We start from the raw sequence: 19,489 nt of genomic DNA, 5'->3' as shown, positions 1-19,489 counted from the left end.
GGTGGCCATGATGTTGTGGCCCTCCTCCCACAGGAAAAGTTTGATTTTCCAGCTCGCTCCGTTAGTGGTGAAGGAGTTGGCTAAGGCTAACGCTAGCGCTAGCAATGCTAATGCTAAATATAAGCTGATAATGTTGTTGCGGTCTCCCCTCTTGTTGCACATGCGCATGACATACGTCACGACCAAACGTTAGCGATTGGTTATGGAAAATCCAGAGTGGCTCTGGGCAGATCAAATAGTTTTAAACTTCAACAGAGTACCCACCTTCAAGGTAGTTAACACTTGTCAATGGAGAGAGGCCAGACTCTCTGGACAAATGAAATGGACCAGAGTCTGGTAGGATCAGGCTAATGGACCAGAGTCTGGTAGGACCAGGCTATTGGACCAGAGTCTGGTAGGACCAGGCTAATAGACCAGAGTCTGGTAGGACCAGGCTAAGGTCGGGATGCTGCATTGATTTGCCGGTCCAATCAGAGAGACTGAGGGGAAATGACACAAAGTTGAAATTCTTTTGAAACCCTCAAAAAAAATTAGGGCTGGAGCCCGAGAAGCCTCCCCTCCGTTCTGTCCCTGATATGAACCCAGTGCTCTTGTCTTTTCTTGCCACTCTCCCATATTTCAGCCAGCTGACCGTGCGCTCTCTGCGTGCGAATCTGTCCACATACATTTTGCTCTGGTTGGAGTCAAACTGTGCCAGAGCCAGCGAGCAGGTGGCTGATTGTCAAACAGATGAAGGCGACAGGCTGCATGGTGATGAAGTGGGAAGAGGGGCTTCTGGAGCAAATAATTAAAGACTTGCCGTGTACATATAAAAAGCAAACACTGGTGTTTAAATTCTTCCCAGGCATCAATCCTCCACAAATCCTCCCCAGGCCCCACCAATGGCAGCATGTCAGTGGATGGAAATCAAATCGAGAATGGTAGGAGGAAAAATAGTGGATTGAAATGAAATATTAAAATGTGTTCTTCCCCTGGATGATTGTCAAACTGCAGCTGTGGTCCAATTCTATTTTTTCTCTAACAAGATGCAGATTTGTGTAAACAGCAAAAGCCCACGCAGATTCATTACTTTCTGGACCAGATGGATATATGAGTTACATGATTAGGAGATATATGATTAAAAGTTAAAGTCTGAGGGTCTTTGAGCCTTACAGAATTTAAGGTTTAAAGTTTTTTAATTCCATACACTATTTTAGTAAATGAGAGCTCAGAGTGAAAAAGTGAAAACAAAAACAGTTTAAACTGCAATAACTGATTTCCGCTGCAGAAACTCAGTAAAGTTATGTATTAGCATAAGAGACTGTCCTTCCTGTTAAAAGCAATTACAACTCATATTCAGTGTTGGGAAAGTTCACTTTCTACATGAACTAGTTCAAAGTTCAGCTCACAAATTTTAAAATGAACTAGTTCAGTTCATAGTTCATTCTTCAAAATTTTGAACTAAGTTCACAGTTCCAAAAATGAACTAGTTCATAGTTCTTTTTTTCCATATGTTGCTGCAAGCTATTATTTTTCCAAAATTATTGCTACAGCCCATATAGAGGGCTGGGGAAGAGAGTCGCTGGCTCCGTCCCGTTGTCCCTGGCTCACGGGTTATTTCCGAGGCCCACCTGCTGACGGCACCATCTTCTCCCATGCGGGCTCGGATCCACCGAGGTGGTGTGGATTTTTCGAACCTGCGCCCGCTAGATTGTGCCATTGAGGATCAAACTCTTCACCTGGCTTTGTTTAATGCTAGATCGCTAGCTAACAAAACTTTTCTCCTCAATGACTTCTCCACTTCTCGTGAGTTGGATTTTATGTTCTTAACAGAAACCTGGCTTCATGATGCCGAGCTCATGCCTTTCTCTGAACTTCTTCCTCCCCGATGTGGCTTCCTCAGCTCCCCTCGGACCACAGGTAGAGGTGGAGGACTAGCCGCTGTGTTTAAGTGTGCTTTTCAGTGTCAGGAGATTCCGTTTGACAGTTGCTCTAGCTTTGAGCTGCAGCTGTTTGAGACAAATCTTGTGATTTCATTATGTGCGGTGGTGTTTAACAAGGATTTTATTCAGGACTTTGCTGACTTTGTGGCTGAGATTGCATTAAAATATGATCGCTTTTTAATCGTTGGTGATTTTAATATACATGTGTGCTGCGAATCCAGACCTATGTCTAAGGATTTTCTTAATCTTATTGACTCTTTTAATCTTACGCAGTCTGTCACTGGCCCGACACACGAAAAAAAACATACTTTGGACCTCGTACTGTCATATGGCTTAGATGTTGCCATTAGTGAAATATGTGACTGGCAATTTCCACTGGATGCGGAACGTCTGCAGACCGATTTTTATTTTGTTTCTGTGCTCGAGTTCCTGTCCCGCACTATCTGCCCTGTGCTGAATTGCTGCAGAGCTCTCCGGCGTCCGGCAAAAATAGAAGCTCTGCGTATCTGCTCTGGAGGGCTGGGACCGCCGGCGCTGGGACGGAGTAGGGACGCAGACGTTCTGCAGTCAGTGGAAATACACACATTGACTTTAATGGAAACCTAATGACTCCGTCGACGTTCCGGAGACGTTCCGCGGACGTTCCGCATCCAGTGGAAATTGCCGGTGACACTTGTATGTCGGATCATCTGCCCGTTGTATTTACTATTGTTGTCCCCTGCTCGGACACTTCGACTGTTGCTCCTGCACGCAGTGTCCGTGCAATTAACCCTCTAACTGCCGCACAGTTTTCTGCTGCCTTTAAAGACTCTCGAAGATTGTAATCTTAATGTGGAGGAACTCACCAACCTCTTTGACTCTACTTGTACTGAGATACTCGACTCTGTTGCTCCACTGCGGGAGAAACGCACTAAAGCGCTTACAGAACCTTGACTGAATGACAATACCCACTCTCTCAGACGTGCCTGCAGAAAAGCTGAGAGAAAGTGGAAAAAGGACAAACTTCAATTGTCATTTCAAATTTTAAAGGACACATTACATAAATACCAGGGAGCAATTAAATCTGCTAAAACTCATTTTTTATCTCACCTGGTTGCTAATAACACCCAGAGGCCTCAGGTTCTCTTTAAAGTGTTTAACTCTCTTGTTAACCCTTGTGAAACTGACTGCGCTGTGCCATCCACATTGTTGTGTGAAAACATCCTGAAACACTTCATAGATAAAATTGCTGGCCTGAGCTTTTCATCCCCTGCTTTTACCAGTGACCCAGTCAGTAATGAAAAGCTGGTGAGTGGATCTTTGAGTTGAGACTATTTTGTCACACATTCTGTAAATTTGTGGTTTGAATGTCAAATTACTGTAAATGTAACAGCCCTATACTGACCACAGACCACGTTTGCTTAAAGAGTTAATAATTTGAACCCTCTGAGCTCAGTGAAAAGTTATATTTATTTTCATTATTGTACCAGTTGATGATCCGTGCTGCTGTACGCCTGTTTCCCCCCAGCTCCATGGATTAAAGACACATAGGCTATCTGCAAAGTGAGATTAAAATCATGTATGCTCAGCAAAATGAGATTAATGTTGTGGATGACAAACTATATCTGTTTCCCTGCAGTAAATCTGCTCTGTGTGTTAAGACGCTGGCTCTCATATACGCCCTGTTTATCGATTCACATCAGCCACGCAGAATGTGTGCGGCGGCTCTTTCGCCGTTTCAGAGATTTACGGCTTTTGATGTTTTGTTTTTGGCCACAGTGTCACGTTCTGGTATCCCATCCGTCACATTTCCGACAGCATTTATGGGGCAGCAGGTAGCAGAGCTGCAGCTCGTGACGTCAGCCATTTTAATTACGTGGGCCAATAAATCTGCTCTCGAGGAAATGTCAGTGAACAAAAGATGAGGAGGGCTGTACAGTTTGAAAAACACAGGGTTCAACAAGGCAGAGAGGGTCATCTGTTGCAGAGAAGAAAAGGGTACTCAACCTATTTGGTTCTTGGGACTAGCAAACAAATCCAAGCCAGTTTCCAATACCATCAGATATATTGGGCTGCCTTTTATCATCTGAAGTTCCAGTTAAGTGTTGTGTATGTATCATCACCATCAGACCTGTGTAAAGATTGGCAGGGTTTTGGTGACTGACTCTCCATCAGTTTGGTTCTGAGCTGAATTCAGGGCGGTGAAGACCACCAGAGAAAACTGAAGCTCTTCCTGCTCTTCATGACCTCTCGCTGCTGCAACTCTGCTAAAAGCCTCCAAATCCAATCATTAGTAAAGCTCCGAGCTCTTCTCTGATTGTTTCTGTCGCTAAAAATGGAAGAGATTTATTTCGTAAAGTATTATAATCTCTATTCTGGGAGGAATGTGTCAATCTTCCCTTAATTAATTACAGCAAATAAACCTAATCCCACTTCTGCTCGTCTACGCAATTTTGGGGTGCAACAATTTAAAAAAAAGGCTGCAAAATCCTGGAGGGACTGATTTTTGTGTCTAAGTAACAGATGGGAACAATTTGAACTTGTACTAAACGAGACGGCAGCAGCGAAACAAGCTGCAATGTAACTGCGCACCTAAAATGTATGTCCATTAAAGTGCTGTTTTGCCACTGACATTCTGAGATTATTATTGTGTGTTTAGTGTACTCTGCCCGGGCATGTTTAGTGTACTCTGCCCAGGCGCGGTGCGGAGCGATCACACTACTTAAACCTGTTGGACATTGGGGTCAAACGTGCTCGGGCAAGGTTTAACTGGGCCAAGTGTGGGTACGCCCTAAGTTCTTACAACAGCTTAGTTTAGCGCCATTGAAACCATACACAACACTGGCTTAGACACGTCATCCTCCCCAGCTGCGCCCTTTTGTCCAGATATAGTCACTTCTGGCTCCAAAATACCAAGATGGCGATGGCCAAAATGCAAACTCCTGGCTTCAAAACGGCAGTCCACAAAACAATGGGTGACGTTGCCTATGCTACGTCTATCATTGTTACATTCTGTGGTTCTAACACAATCATGCCAGGTCCTGAACTGCTCGCTGGGAGCACTGTTGGGTTCAATGTCCTGCTCAAGGACATGTGGACCGGAGGGAAGGGTCGAATATCCAAACCCTATGATTAATGGCTACAGCCACTCTGTACCATAAAAGTATAGTTGGGCCAGGATAAAAACCTGACTTTATTCTCTGTATTTCAGAATCAGAAAAAGGCCAGGTTAGTAGCACTTACTAGGAATTTGCTTTGGTTGATGGTGCCTACATAAAACATATTTAAACATTAATATGAAATTAACAAACAAATACAGAAGCAAATGACATATATTTTACTCTATCACACTGTTACAATGCTTCAGTACTTCTCTCTTAACATTTCAGCTGCAGAGACTGTTCCTCAGTTCATCTGCTGAAAAACAATCAGTCACTCTGGAGAGCTTCCTCAGAGGATAATGTATTAATCGTATGCATGCCAATCAAGAATTTTGTTCTTCTCAACCTATTAATTCCACAACTTTAATAACAAGGTCACTGACAACATCCTTGACAGAGAGCTTTGTACAATAACACAGAGAGCAAGGCAAGGCAAGGCAGCTTTATTTGTATAGCACATTTCAACAACAGGGCAATTCAAAGTGCTTTACATGAAAACAGATAAAAAAAATTTAAAACAGATAAAATACAAGAATAAAAGTTACAGTGCAGTATAAGAAATGAAACATTGAAGAGCAATTAAAACAGTTAAATATATAAAAGCAGATAAAATAGGAATTTCTCTTTATATGCTTATATAGATTGTCATACAGTGTCAACAATGCAACTTCAGTATAAGAAATGAAGTTATTTAAAGAAAGGCAACATCAAATAGATAGGTCTTCAGCCTTGATTTAAAAGAACTGAGAGTTGCAGCAGACCTGCAGTTTTCTGGGAGTTTGTTCCAGATATGTGGAGCATAAAAACTAAATGCTGCTTCCCCCTGTTTAGTTCTGACTCTGGGGACAACAAGCAGACCTGTCCCAGATGACCTGAGAGGTCTGGGTGGTTCATAGTGTACTAGCAGATCAGAAATGTATTTTGGCCCTAAACCGTTTAGTGATTTATAAACCAGCAAAAGTATTTTGAAATCAATTCTTTGAGGCACTGGAAGCCAGTGTAGAGACTTCAGTACTGGAGTGATGTGATCCACTTTCTTGGTCTTAGTGAGGACTCGAGCAGCAGCGTTCTGAATCAGCTGCAGCTGTCTGATTGATTTTTTAGGGAGACCTGTAAAGACTCCGTTACAGTAGTCTAGTCTACTGAAGATAAAAGCATGGACAAGTTTTTCCAAGTCTTGCTGAGACATAAGTCCTTTAACCCTTGATATATTTTTAAGGTGGTAATAGGCTGACTTTGTAATTGTCTTAATGTGGCTGTTAAAATTCAGGTCTGTCTCCATGACTACACCAAGATTTCTGGCTTTGTCTGCAGCTGAATCAGTGTGATTGTAATGGCTGAATAGAAGCCTTTTAAAGCTAGGCGAACCAGCTTTAAAAGTGACATTTTCTTAGCTACTCCCGTTATTTCCTTATAATCAATGTAGCACTTAAGAGGCAATTTTGAGGGCAAAACAGCATCATCCAACTGTTTTAACCGAATATTCTCTGTTCTAGCTCAGGTAAAATAACAACACGAATCCGACAGCATGTCGTTCATTACCGAGCCTGTTTGTAATCGTTAGGCTACCGACAACATTATCTTCGCTTCACCTGTTCAACTGACTTAAGCAGTTTAGATAACACACTTGACTGTCCTGCTGTTAGACATGTGAACTAACCACAGACAGTTACCTCGTTTATGGACTCCTGGCAGTGCAACGCTTAATGAATATAGAGGATATTTGGCGTTATTTTTTACATTAAACATTTTTTCTGGCCTGTTGGGGGTTTGCGTTGGCCTGGCAGCCTGCAGCTGGAGTTGAAGATGACGGAGAAACAACACAACTGCTTTCCTGAAGTCATCGGTATAGCAACATTATAGTCTTCCCTGTGAGTCATCACAGGGAAGACTATAATGTTGCTATACCGTTATTTAAACAAATAACGAAGGTAAACCGTGTGGGCTCCGAAGGGACTCCATTATGCATTCAGGTGCACCTTGTTAACCTAATGATGCATTCAATTGCAAGTCGTAAACTCTGAAAAACTTAAACTGTTGTTGCAACAGTACCCTTCTGCCATCTAGTGGCTTTTATTGTGGCATTGCCATCTCTGTTGAAAACAAAATGTTTAAATCGAAAATGTAATGGAATCGTGACCTTAAAATCTGAAGTCAAATCAAATTGTGGATTTGGAGAATATCACCCCTCTTGTGACATTTCATTTATCTTTTGGGAGGTCGAAAAAAACCCAGTTTGGAACAAACCTGACGAGGAGCCTGATGGCTGACAAAATGCTCAGTAAGTGGCACCAGAGAGCAGCTCATTGGAGGAAGCTGTTCTGATTAAGATCTTCATTCTTGCTGCATTGTTGCGGTGTCTCTAATGAAATAAGTGACATTTGAAACAGAGCCTGGGGTTGCTGGAGAACTCAGACTCTCCTCTATCTCATCCTTGCCTTCACTGGCTTTTCTTTCTCCAAGTGGCAGCCATCAACAGTGTGAATCAATCACTGTCCACAGCCTCTGGTCTTCCCCTGGGTCTTTTGTTGAGCCCCGATGGTGAATGTCAGACGTCATGGTAATGAGTTGTTATTGTGCAATCGATAATGTATCATTGATTATGTGATCAGTGGCTCATTGGAGGAGCCGAGGGGGTCGTTGGAGGGCGTTGGGTCAAGCATCGAAGCCTGCCGTTGTGTTCGTAATGCCTTCACAGCCTCTCGGATGCATACCAAGCGTGACATTGACCTCACAACACTCTTAATCGGAGAGTGACATTATAGTTAAATTATACATTAGTAAAGACAGCCATGGGTTTATTGTCCTCCCTTCCAAACCGCTTGAGTTGTTTTTGTATATTAAATATATAGCCATAGGTGTGGAAGCCAGGGGAGAGACATACTAACAGACTGCCACCAGCTAGTGCAAACTCTGCCCTAAATTATTATATAATAATGTATTATTGTACTAAAATACCTGTCCATCAATTTAGCAGTGATAGTAGAGTACTACAGTCCTGTATTTCGCAACATCGATTTTCTTTACATCTGTATTGTACCTTAAAGTGCAATATAAGGACCAGTGTAAGGAAATTAGGCCTAATTATACTGTAATTGTGGGGAAAAAGGAAAGCCGATGTATTAGCCTACTTAACATTCATAGTTCCATTTGTTTAAATTTTTATTTCGTTGTATGTTGTAAATAAAGAACTATGTTTAACTAAAATGTCGCAACATGTGTTCTCTCAAGTCTGCTTCACTTTTGCTTTATAGCTCTGTAATGCAGATAAGCCACACCCACTTCAGACTGGCGGCCAAACAAGCTAGCCTAAAACTGTTACAGACAACACACAAACCAAACCACCTCCAGCGATTGTTTTAACGTAAATCAACATAGCCTACCGAAGGCATTTTGTTGCACTTTCTTACACAGCCTGGCTCCACCCTCCTACGTACTTCCGCCTCAGTACTCCGTCTGGGTTTGTGGTATATTCGCGGGTTTTCTCCGGCCAATCTTTACCGGTCCAATCAGCGAACAGAGGGAGTGGCTGAGAACGGTGACGTTGAGGTTGTGTGCTAGTTTGAGTTGTAGTTCCGTAATGGCGGCGGAGAAAGATGTGAGCGAAGCCATTTGGTCCGTTGTGGCAACGCTGCCAAATATCCAGAAGTTAAAGCCCGAGCAAGAACAATCTTTGCTGAGTTTTGTTGGTGGCCATGATGTTGTGGTCCTCCTCACCACGGGGTTCGGGAAAAGTTAGATTTGTGGTGAAGGAGTTGGCTAAGGCGAACGCTAGCGATGCTGAGCCGACGTCACCAGGGACCAGGCTACTTTCTTACAGGGTAACTCTCCAAAACAAATCTTCAATTTAATTTAAAACATTTGACATGGCATATTCCAGTTACTGTACCCTGACTACTGCTTCTCTCTGTGCACGGTGCTTCCACTGATTGCCACAGGCGTCAAATGATACAACGCTAGCCTATGTGACCGGTTTCTAACCCTCTCCTGTATCCTGTATGTCACTCTATCATAATATAAAATATGAAAGCCAACAGACAGCAGAAAACTGAATGTTGACGATAAGATAAGTTATACTTTATTGTCCCCGAAGGGAAATTTGTTTTGGACTCTGTCCATTCTGCAGCGTTAGAAAGACAACACAGAATACAAAAAAGACAACACCAAATACAGAAAAAAAAACAAAAAAAACCAAAACACAAAATACAGAGAAGACAACAGATACAAATATCTCTCAACACATACTCTCATGCAACACAACATGCTTCGATATACATATAATAAGCACATTAACTACTCCTTTCATTACTCCTTTCATTGGCACTTCCCATTAAACAACCCCGTCGGCTGTATTCTCCGCAATAAGTGTGGCACAGCCCTTGCACAGTACGATATTGCACAGCTAACATATTGCCCAACCCTAATAGCCTACATATCGCACAAATTCCACAATGCACTGACAATGCCCAACCTCGATAGACTATGTATTGAACAAATGACATAACGCACAACCGAATAGCCTACGTATTGCTCAACTAACCTATTGCACAATCCCCAATAGCCTAACGTATTGCACAATGACATGATGCACAACCCCAAATAGCCTACGTATTGCACAACTAACATATTGCACAACCCCAATAGCCCACATATTGCACAAATGACACATTTCCACATAGCCCATGCGGTACACTACTTATCGCACGACAACACAGGACACAACCCAACCAGCCTACATGTTAGTGTTAAGAAGCTTAATGGACATAGGCACAAATGAGTTTATGTCAGTTCAGCCTGCATCTTGGAACCCTGAATCTTCTACCAGAAGGTAAAGCTGAAATTCTGGGTGAAGTATGTGAGTCGGGTCGGAAACTATTTTTTGTGCCTGTCTGATAACCGACTGCTCATAAATTGTCTGGGGGGACAGATGGTTTTTGACCCCCATAATCTTCATAGCTGTCTGTACCTGACGGGCAATCTGATTTGGACTGTACTGTCAGGTTACCATACCAGGTTGTGATGCCATATCTTAAAATACTCTCTAGTATTGCATGATAGAACATCATTTTTTGCTCGACTCCATACACTCTAAGTCTTCGTAGAAAATGCATCCTCTAGAGGAGGCAGATTGAGTGCAGTCTGAAGTCAGCTTCAGGAAAACATCACGTTCTGCCAACACGCTCGTTTCCTGCCCAATGTAATTCAAAAGGGAAAGGTCACAGCCATCTTCTTTAACCTCCTGTCAGTGACTCACTGGATGGCTACACACACACACACATACACACACTCACTCACTCACTCACTCACTCACTCAACAAACAAACAAACGGGAGCAGGGAAAGAAGCGAAAACATGTCAGTAAAACATAGAAATTAAATTTTTGTTGTCTACACAGGTAAAAACAAAAGCTAGTTTTTCAGTATTATTTAGTTACTATGTGACATCACAATGATTTATATTCATTGATAACACATTGGCAACACGCTTGTTGACCGTGTGCCGTTGACGTTGTTATTGACGCTAGAAGTCTCCTTCAGTGCCATATCTAATCCCGCTTTATTTAAATGTGCTGGGTCGGGAATATTGGCTTCGCTTCTGACGCAGTTAGGTTAAGAAAAAGATTGTGGGTGGGCTTATAAAAGGTACATTTACGTGACATGTGGGACAAGAACAGGAGAGTTGGGTTTAGGAAAAGAAGAGCGGGACAGTTGGGTTTAGGAAAAGAAGAACGAGACAGTTGGGTTTAGGTAAAGAAGAACGAGACAGTTGTGTTTAGGTAAAGAAGAACGGGACAGTTGGGTTTAGGTAAAGAAGAACGGGACAGTTGGGTTTAGGAAAAGAAGAACGGGACAGTTGGGTTTAGGAAAAGAAGAACAGGACAGTTGTGTTTAGGTAAAGAAGAACGGGACAGTTGGGTTTAGGAAAAGAAGAACGGGACAGTTGTGTTTAGGAAAAGAATAACGGGACAGCTGGGTTTAGGTAAAGAAGAACGGGACAGTTGGGTTTAGGTAAAGAAGAACGGGACAGTTGGGTTTAGGTAAAGAATAACGGGACAGTTGGGTTTAGGAAAAGAATAACGGGACAGCTGGGTTTAGGAAAAGAATAACGGGACAGCTGGGTTTAGGTAAAGAATAACGGGACAGCTGGGCTTAGGTAAAGAAGAACGGGACAGTTGGGCTTAGGTAAAGAAGAACGGGACAGTTGGGTTTAGGTAAAGAATAACGGGACAGCTGGGTTTAGGTAAAGAAGAACGGGACAGTTGGGCTTAGGAAAAGAAGAACGGGACAGTTGGGTTTAGGAAAAGAAGAACGGGACAGTTGGGTTTAGTAGAAGTGATACGCGGGACATGAATCTCGGTCTCCAGGGTGAAAGTCCTGTGTTGTTTGACCCATCCACCCTCCCAACCAACCTCCCTATGCGGAATTTCCGGGAATTTTGCGTCACCTTCAAGCGCCGCGTAGCTGCTGCTCTGCCCAAGCATCCGTATTCTACGCGTTCGGAGTGAGAACGAGTTGATAATTGAATGCTTGCCAATTATGTTGACAGCTGATGAAATCTTATGTCATTTAAATGGACAAAACTGCCTCCCATTAGCTCCAAATGGGAAGCCTGCTTTTGTTGACCTCTGTCTGAAATCAAGGACCTAATGCTTAAAAAATGAAAAAAAAATGAAAAAATGAATTTTGGAATTTTGCGTGGCAAATCCGCTATTGTCATCATTGTACACTGCCTCAGCTTCAAGAATGGAAAGCTTGACAGGTGTAGCAACAGTTACTAGCTAGACGGTTAATCACAAATAGCTAAATTCCTGTGACTACGTTTAAACTGTAACAATCAAAACAACATTAAATGGCTTTCTGAATGAACATTTCTGCAAAATGAAGATGTAAAAGAAGACAGAGATGGTTGCGATCGTCAAAAAGTGAAGAAAGAAAAATGTCCCTAAAAGAAGATTAGAGCAGAAACATCACAAAAGCAGCTAGAACAGCATTAAGAGTTCATTTTTTAGCTTTGAAGTCCTGGCACTGGCAGACATTTACATTTTATTGGATCTGTTTTTCACGCAGTATTGCAGCCTCAGATGCGGGATATGAAATCCTCTGCAGGATCCAGCTGATGGATGTTGTATCCCAGCAGGAGCTGACACTCGGCTCCACAACAGAGCGTCAAGTTGAAAAATCTGTGGTGGGAAATATTAGCTCTCTGGTTCTGTTGATAAACGGCAGAGTGCAAGACGACTGAGCTCCCTGTCCTTTTTCTCTCCACACAACCTTTTTATCAACCAGACTCAATTGTTAATTTTCCAAAAAGAGATATGCTGGCTGATGCTGATGTTGACCTTTCTGTCATTTGTCAGAATGAAAAATACAACTACAGCTGAACTTTTGAGCCGAATCAGCAAACAGGTGACTTTCATTCAGTTTAAAAGATTTTAGAAATATCACATACTTGGATTATTTTATTTTATTTTAGTTTGTTTCTTCGGTCGTTTTTGTCTCTGATTCCAGCTTGTCAAAATGTGAATATTGTTCTAGTTTCTTCTCTCCTCTGTGACAGTAAACTGAATATCTTTGAGTTGTGGACAAAACAAGACATTGGAGGACGTCATCTTGGGCTTTTGGGAAACACTGATTCACATTTTTTACCATTTTCTGACATTTAATAGATCAAAACACTAATCGATAAGTAATTAAAATAATCGACAGATTAATCAACAATGAAATTAATCGTTAGTTGCAGCCCTAGAGTAAACTTTGCAGTTGTGAACAAGAATTAAACTGGCCCAACCCTGAATCTAGTATTTCAGGGGGTCTTAAAGGTGCTCTAAGCGATGTCACGCGTTTTTTAGGCTACAACATTTTTTTTGTCACATACAGCAAACATCTCCTCATTATCCGCTAGCTGCCTGTCCCCTGAACACACTGTAAAAAAATGCAGTCCCTATAGACAGCCCAGGCTCCACAAACGGCAACAAAAACAAACTGCGCCAACCTGCACCACCAAACATAACAAACAGTGTTCCAGCGTTCCAGCCAATAACCGACAAGAAGGATTTGGGGGTGGGAAGGGAGGGGAAGGGGACGGGATGAGGAGGAGAGAGGGGGGGTCTTTGGTGTTTTTTGCCCCCAACGTCTCCTCCCAGGCAGCGCGGCAATGGTTACGTTTAGGATTAAGGTTAGGGTTAGCTGCCTGGAAGGTGCCGTTGGAGGCAAAAAACACCATCGAGCAGGGAGGGGCGAGCTAGCCTCCGTTTTGTTTGACAATACTTTGAACGTCAACAAGAAGTGCCGTCACCCAACATCGCTTAGAGCACCTTTAAAAAGTCTTAAAGCTATAGTGCCCCCTAAATCTGTGGTGTTTTTTCTTTTGATAGTCCAAATATAATTTGCCGTATATGTACAGATTATTATTACTCTATTACTATTATTTACTTTGCAAGTGCTTTTGTGACTCTGCATTTCGTCGTACTTTAATGTCGTGAAATAGGTCTTAAATTTAATTTATAAAGGTCTTAAAAAGGTCTTAAAAAGTCTTAAATTTGACTTGTTTAAACCTGCAGAAATTCTGTGAATCCCTAAAATGAACTGACTTCAAATGATGAATGTTTGATTTTCTTCTTCTTCTTCTTCTTCTTCTTCTTTTCTTATTTTAAGGCCTGTGATCAGCGAGCTGTATGGTGGTGGACTGGTAGCTGTAGAGGTGCCAGTACACCTCCTGGGCACTGCCAAGGTGCTCTTGAGCAAGGCACAGAATCCCCAACTGCTCGGGGCGCCTGTTCCTGGGCAGCTCCCTCGCTCTGACATGTCTCCAGTAGTGCATGTATAGGTACTGAGCATGTGTGTGTGTGTAATTCAGGCCTGTGTGTAGTGTGTATAACAGTAACAGAGTGAAAACATTATAATTTCCTTTGCGGGATTAATAAAGTATAAATTATTATTAAATGCTTTCTTGTGTTTCTTGTGTTCTGAGACCAAAGATCCTGACATTTCCCTCTGCTGTTGAAGATCACAGTTGCTACTCCATTGTAGCAGCTGGAATTATTTGGCTCGTCGACATCCCACAAAGGATTTTTCTTCAAAGAGTGAAGATTGCTTTTCCGTCCTTGTAAATAAATAGACTTCCTGTATCAGCGAGGTAACTGTCAGGTAAAGAAAGAGACATGAAGACGGAAGAGAGGAGCATTTAAATGACACAAATATGCAAGATAAAAAGAACGAGGAGTGAAAGAGAGAAAGAGTGCTGAGTCATTCCTCTGTCTGATGAAGAGGGAAGAGGAGGTCTTGTCATCATCGATCAGAGCAAACAGAGAAAATATCTCTGCATGTTTCTGTCCTCCAGGAGTGTCTTTCTCTTTCTCTATTCCACAATTATGTCTCTTCTTCAGCATCTTATTACTTATTAGTTACTTACTATTAGTTTCTCGTTTTTGTCTAAACATCTGCCATCTGCATTCATTTCCCATTGGTTGGTTTGCGTAGGGAGTGCTATGTGTCCGAATCATTGGGTAACACACAGCAGAGCAACGCATTCTCATTAACGGGTACGCAAATCAGAGGAAAAGTTATGCGACAATTCAAGGCTAACAATTTGAATGGTATCCTACGAAATTACGGCAGCCGGCCAAGTGAATTTCCAGCTTTAGAGACACAAGTTGCTCCGTGCAGAAAGCAACAAGTCCTCCGAACAATACGTCGAAATAAGTTTGTTCCTACCCCTCTAATACAACCCACAGGATCGTTTCCCTCCTCATATTTAAACCAGAGAATGTAATGGTCGCTGTTTGAAACACATCGTTAACGTTGAATCGGTTGCAGTTTGGTTACGTTTAGGCACCCAAATTACTACCCAAAACTAACAAACTATCTAAAGATCGGTGTATGGGTTAAAATAATTTGAGACCTTACAAAATTTCTGGGTATGCACGAGACGCAGAACATGAGAATGACATGTCCCGGAGCGTTTTTATAAATTAGCGCCCCTAGCAAGGGCAGAAATACAACTTTATAACTAAACCAGAGAATGTCACAATTAAACAGTCGCCGTTTGGTTAGGTTTAGGCATAAAAACTACTTGGTTAAGTTTAAAAACAGATTGTGGTTTGGGTTCAAATCAGACTTTACTTCTCTGCCTGAACGTTTCGACACTGAAGTTAAGTTAAGAAAAACGCTTGCTTTCCTTTTTTTTTCAAACGAGACATGAACCCTGGGTGAAAGTTTGGCGCTCCTATATTTCGTCTAGCTTGGCTCCGCCCTCCTACGTACTTCCGCTCAATTTTCATTTTCCTTCAGTACTCCGTCTGGGTTTGCGGTATATTCTTGGGTTTTCTCCGGCCAAATATTTGGCGGTCCAATCAGCGAACAGAGGGAGTGGCTGAGAACGATGACGTTGAGGTTGTGCGCTAGTTTGAGTTGTAATTCCGTTAATGCGGTGGAGAAAGATGTGAGAGATATATATCTATATCTATATATCGGTCCGTTGTGGCAACGTTGCCGAATATCCAGAAGTTAAAGCCCGAGCAAGAACAATCTTTGCTCAGTTTTGTTGGTGGCCATGATGTTGTGGCCCTCCTCCCCACGGGGTTCGGGAACAGTTAGATTTTCCAGCTAGTGGTGAAGGAGTTGGCTAAGGCGAACGCTAGCGATGCTAAGCCGATGTCACGACCAAACGTTAGTGATTGGTTATGGCAGATCCAGAGTGGCTCTGGGCAGATCCAATAGTTTTAAACTTCAACAGAGTACCCGCCTTCAAGGAAGTTAACACTTGTCAATGGAGAGTGGCCAGACTCTCTGGACCAATGAAATATACCAGAGTCTGGTAGGACCAGGCTAGTGTACCAGAGTCTGGTAGGACCAGGCTAGTGTACCAGAGTCTGGTATGACCAGGCTAGTGTACCAGAGTCTGGTAGGACCAGGCTAGTGTACCAGAGTCTGGTAGGACCAGGCTAGTGTACCAGAGTCTGGTAGGACCAGGCTAGTGTACCAGAGTCTGGTAGGACCAGGCTAATGTACCAGAGTCTGGTAAGACCAGGCTAGTGTACCAGAGTCTTGTAGGACCAGGCTAGTGTACCAGAGTCTGGTAGGACCAGGCTAATGGACCAGAATCTGGTAGGACCAGGCTAATGTACCAGAGTCTGGTAGGACCAGGCTAATGTACCAGAGTCTGGTAGGACCAGGCTATATTTTGTCACCATAAGGAAAGGGAAACGAGACGCTCCAGACACTAAATAGCAGGGGAGTGTCTTTTCTATCTCTATTCCTTGTACTTTTATTTTGGTGTGTTGTGCTCTGTTGGTTACCTGTTAAATGTCACACGCATGTATAATAATAAGGTGAAGGTGTTGAGAAGGTGGTGATGAGGATGTGGAGTTTATTCTGGGTAAGCAGGTGGCGTGGGGGGAGGTGTGTTCCTGTCACGTCCTGAAAAGTAACTGGGGTGTGAAACAGAATTACAGGATCAGTTCTGCTAATGCATCAATCAGAATTAATGACTTTGGCATTCAGGTCTGTCACCAAGTTTCCTTTTGAAAACAAGTTTTTATTGTGAAAAAAAATAAAAAAAATAACACCTTTTGGAAAACTGACCGTAAATAAACTGTGTATTTTTAAAGAGACTTTGTTAGCCCAATTTTCTAGTAAGACAGGGATAGATGTCCCCAAAAGCAAGCAACTGTGACAGTATACTCGGCACGCCTGCTTTGGAGAAGCAGACAGGAGTACCGGCACCGAAAGCTAAGCAATGTCCTGCTGTGGATGGGGGCAGCAGCTAAACGGATTTTAGACACCTAAAAAACATTAATATCTGTTTAAGTGTATGTTATTTTTGTCAAAGGAGTCTGGTGGATTTGAAGAGAGCATAGATAAGTTCAGTTCCCCGTTGTAAAGGACTGTCTGACAGCAAGGTAAAGTGGTACAAATATTCTTTATATATCTCTACTTAAACTGATATAGATGTTTTTAGATGTCTAAACAGGCTGTTCTCATGAACCATTCGTATATAGCTACAAAAGTAATGTAATTTGTATGTACTCCACGTATTCGGTGGGGGGTAGTTGGTCCTAAAACACAAGACTTTCACCCAGGAAACGGGTGTTCATGTCCTGAAGAAGTTAAGGAGAAAACACAAGACTTTCACCCAGGAAACAGGTGTTCATGTCCTGAAGAAGTTAAGGAGAAAACACAAGACTTTCACCCAGGAAACAGGTGTTCATGTCCTGAAGAAGTTAAGGAGAAAACACAAGACTTTCGCCCATAGCGTTGGCAGGAAATGCGACCTCATATCTAAACCAGAGAATGTCTGTCGCAATTTCAAACATGTCTTTAGCGTTGTAAAATGGTCGCAGTTTAGTTATGTTTAGGCACAAAACTACTTAGTTAATTTTAAATTCGGATTCGAATCTGACCTGCGGCCATTTGCTGCGTGTCATCCCCTTTCTTTCCTTTACTTCACTTCCTGAAGGCACGTGACCCTGAACGTGACATTCGTTTAGTTAAAAAAAAAACTTGCTGTTTACTTTTGTTTTCAAATGGTACTCGAACCCTGCTCTCCCGGGTGAAAGTTATGCGTTTGATTTGGCGCTCTTATACTTCGACACCTTAATTCCTGTTTGCTCCCATCATAATGAAATAAAACTAGAGGGTGACGCCACTAGGAGTGTAAATGTATGTCGTAATTGCTGCTTGTACAAACAACGTCTGGAAGCATTTTTCGGGGCAGGACAGTCTCAAATGTAATGTATTGTACTGCTGTCTGGATTGATAATATGAGTGTATGCCAGATCTCCGATGCTGCTGCTGCTGCTGCTGCTGTGTGTGTGTGTGTGTGTGTGTGTGTGTGTGGGTGTTTTATCTGGGCAGAGAAGTGCCAGGTCACTGTCTATTTCTGTACACAGGACCAGAGCTGGGTGTCTAGACAGTCTACTGACCCAGCTTCTTCTCCTCTCTTCCTGGACAAAGACTTTATGTACTGCTCATTCACATTTTCAGTGCAAGTCCTAAAGTTGAGAGAAAGTTTCACTTGTTCCTAATTTAAAGAAGAGATGTGGAAATATTGATTGTCTTGATTGTCATTGGACTCATGAACATAACATCTCGTGGCCTCAAGATAGTATCTCGTGGCCTCAAGATAGTATCTCGTGGCCTCAAGATAGTAACTCGTGGCCTCGAGATACGTATCTCGTGGCCTCAAGATAAGTGTATATAAAAGGAGAATGCACAATGGAGCAGCTTTTCTCCCCAAAGCAGAGAGTGCAGAGAGTTTCTCCTAAAACCCAACCTCCGCCATCCCATTATTGTGGCGCGTCCCCCGCGGCCCTCTCCCGGCGCGTAAGGCGCCCTTTCCCCGTTATGTTTCTCCTAAACCCAACCTCCGCCATCCTGTTATTATGGCGCGTCCCCCGCGGCCGTCTCCCGGCGCGTAAGGCGCCCTTTCCCCGTTAGGTTTCTCCTAAACCCAACCTCCGCCATCCCATTATTGTGACGCGTCCCCCGCGGCCGTCTCCCGGCGCGTAAGGCGTCCTTTCCCCATTATGTTTCTCCTAAACCCAACCTCCGCCATCCCGTTGTTGTGGCGGGTCCCCCGCGGCCGTCTCCCGGCGCGTAAGGCGCCCTTTCCCCGTTAGGTTTCTCCTAAACCCAACCTCCGCCATCCCGTTATTGTGGCGCGTCCCCAGCGGGCCGCCTTGCGGCCGTCTCCCAGCTTACAGAGCATCATTTTCGGCCGTTTCCCAGCCGTCTCCCGGCGTCCTTTCCCCGTGACATTTACACGAACTGCCGTGAGACTGCATATCCATAGTCCTTTATAATTCTTCATATTTTATAGCCTATATTTATACTTTTTACATGTATATACTTGTTTATTTACCAACTTCTATTATTATTTATATTCCTTTAAATGTCTTGATGCACTCTCTGCTTTGGGGAGAAAAGCTGCTCCATTGTGCATTCTCCTTTTATATACACTTATCTTGAGGCCACGAGTTACTATCTTGAGGCCACGAGATAGTATCTTGAGGCCATGAGTTACTATCTTGAGGCCATGAGATACTATCTTGAGGCCACGAGATACTATCTTGAGGCCACGAGATACTATCTTGAGGCCACGAGATACTATCTTGAGGCCACAAGATACTATCTTGAGGCCACGAGTTACTATCATGAGGCCACGAGATACTATCTTGAGGCCACAAGATACTATCTTGAGGCCACGAGTTACTATCATGAGGCCACGAGATACTATCTTGAGGCCACAAGATACTATCTTGAGGCCACGAGTTACTATCTTGAGGCCACGAGATACTATCTTGAGGCCACGAGATAGTTATAATTAATTTTTTTTTACAAAGTGGGACCAGGGGGGCTCCATATTAATAAGTTAAAACCCAGGACAGAATGTTCATATGCTATAAATTTGTTGTGTCAACACTGTATC

The sequence above is a fragment of the Sander lucioperca genome, chromosome 9 (genome assembly GCF_008315115.2).
Source record: "Sander lucioperca isolate FBNREF2018 chromosome 9, SLUC_FBN_1.2, whole genome shotgun sequence".
NCBI classification, from domain to species: Eukaryota; Metazoa; Chordata; class Actinopteri; order Perciformes; family Percidae; genus Sander; species Sander lucioperca.
This window is presented reverse-complemented; position numbering follows the sequence as displayed.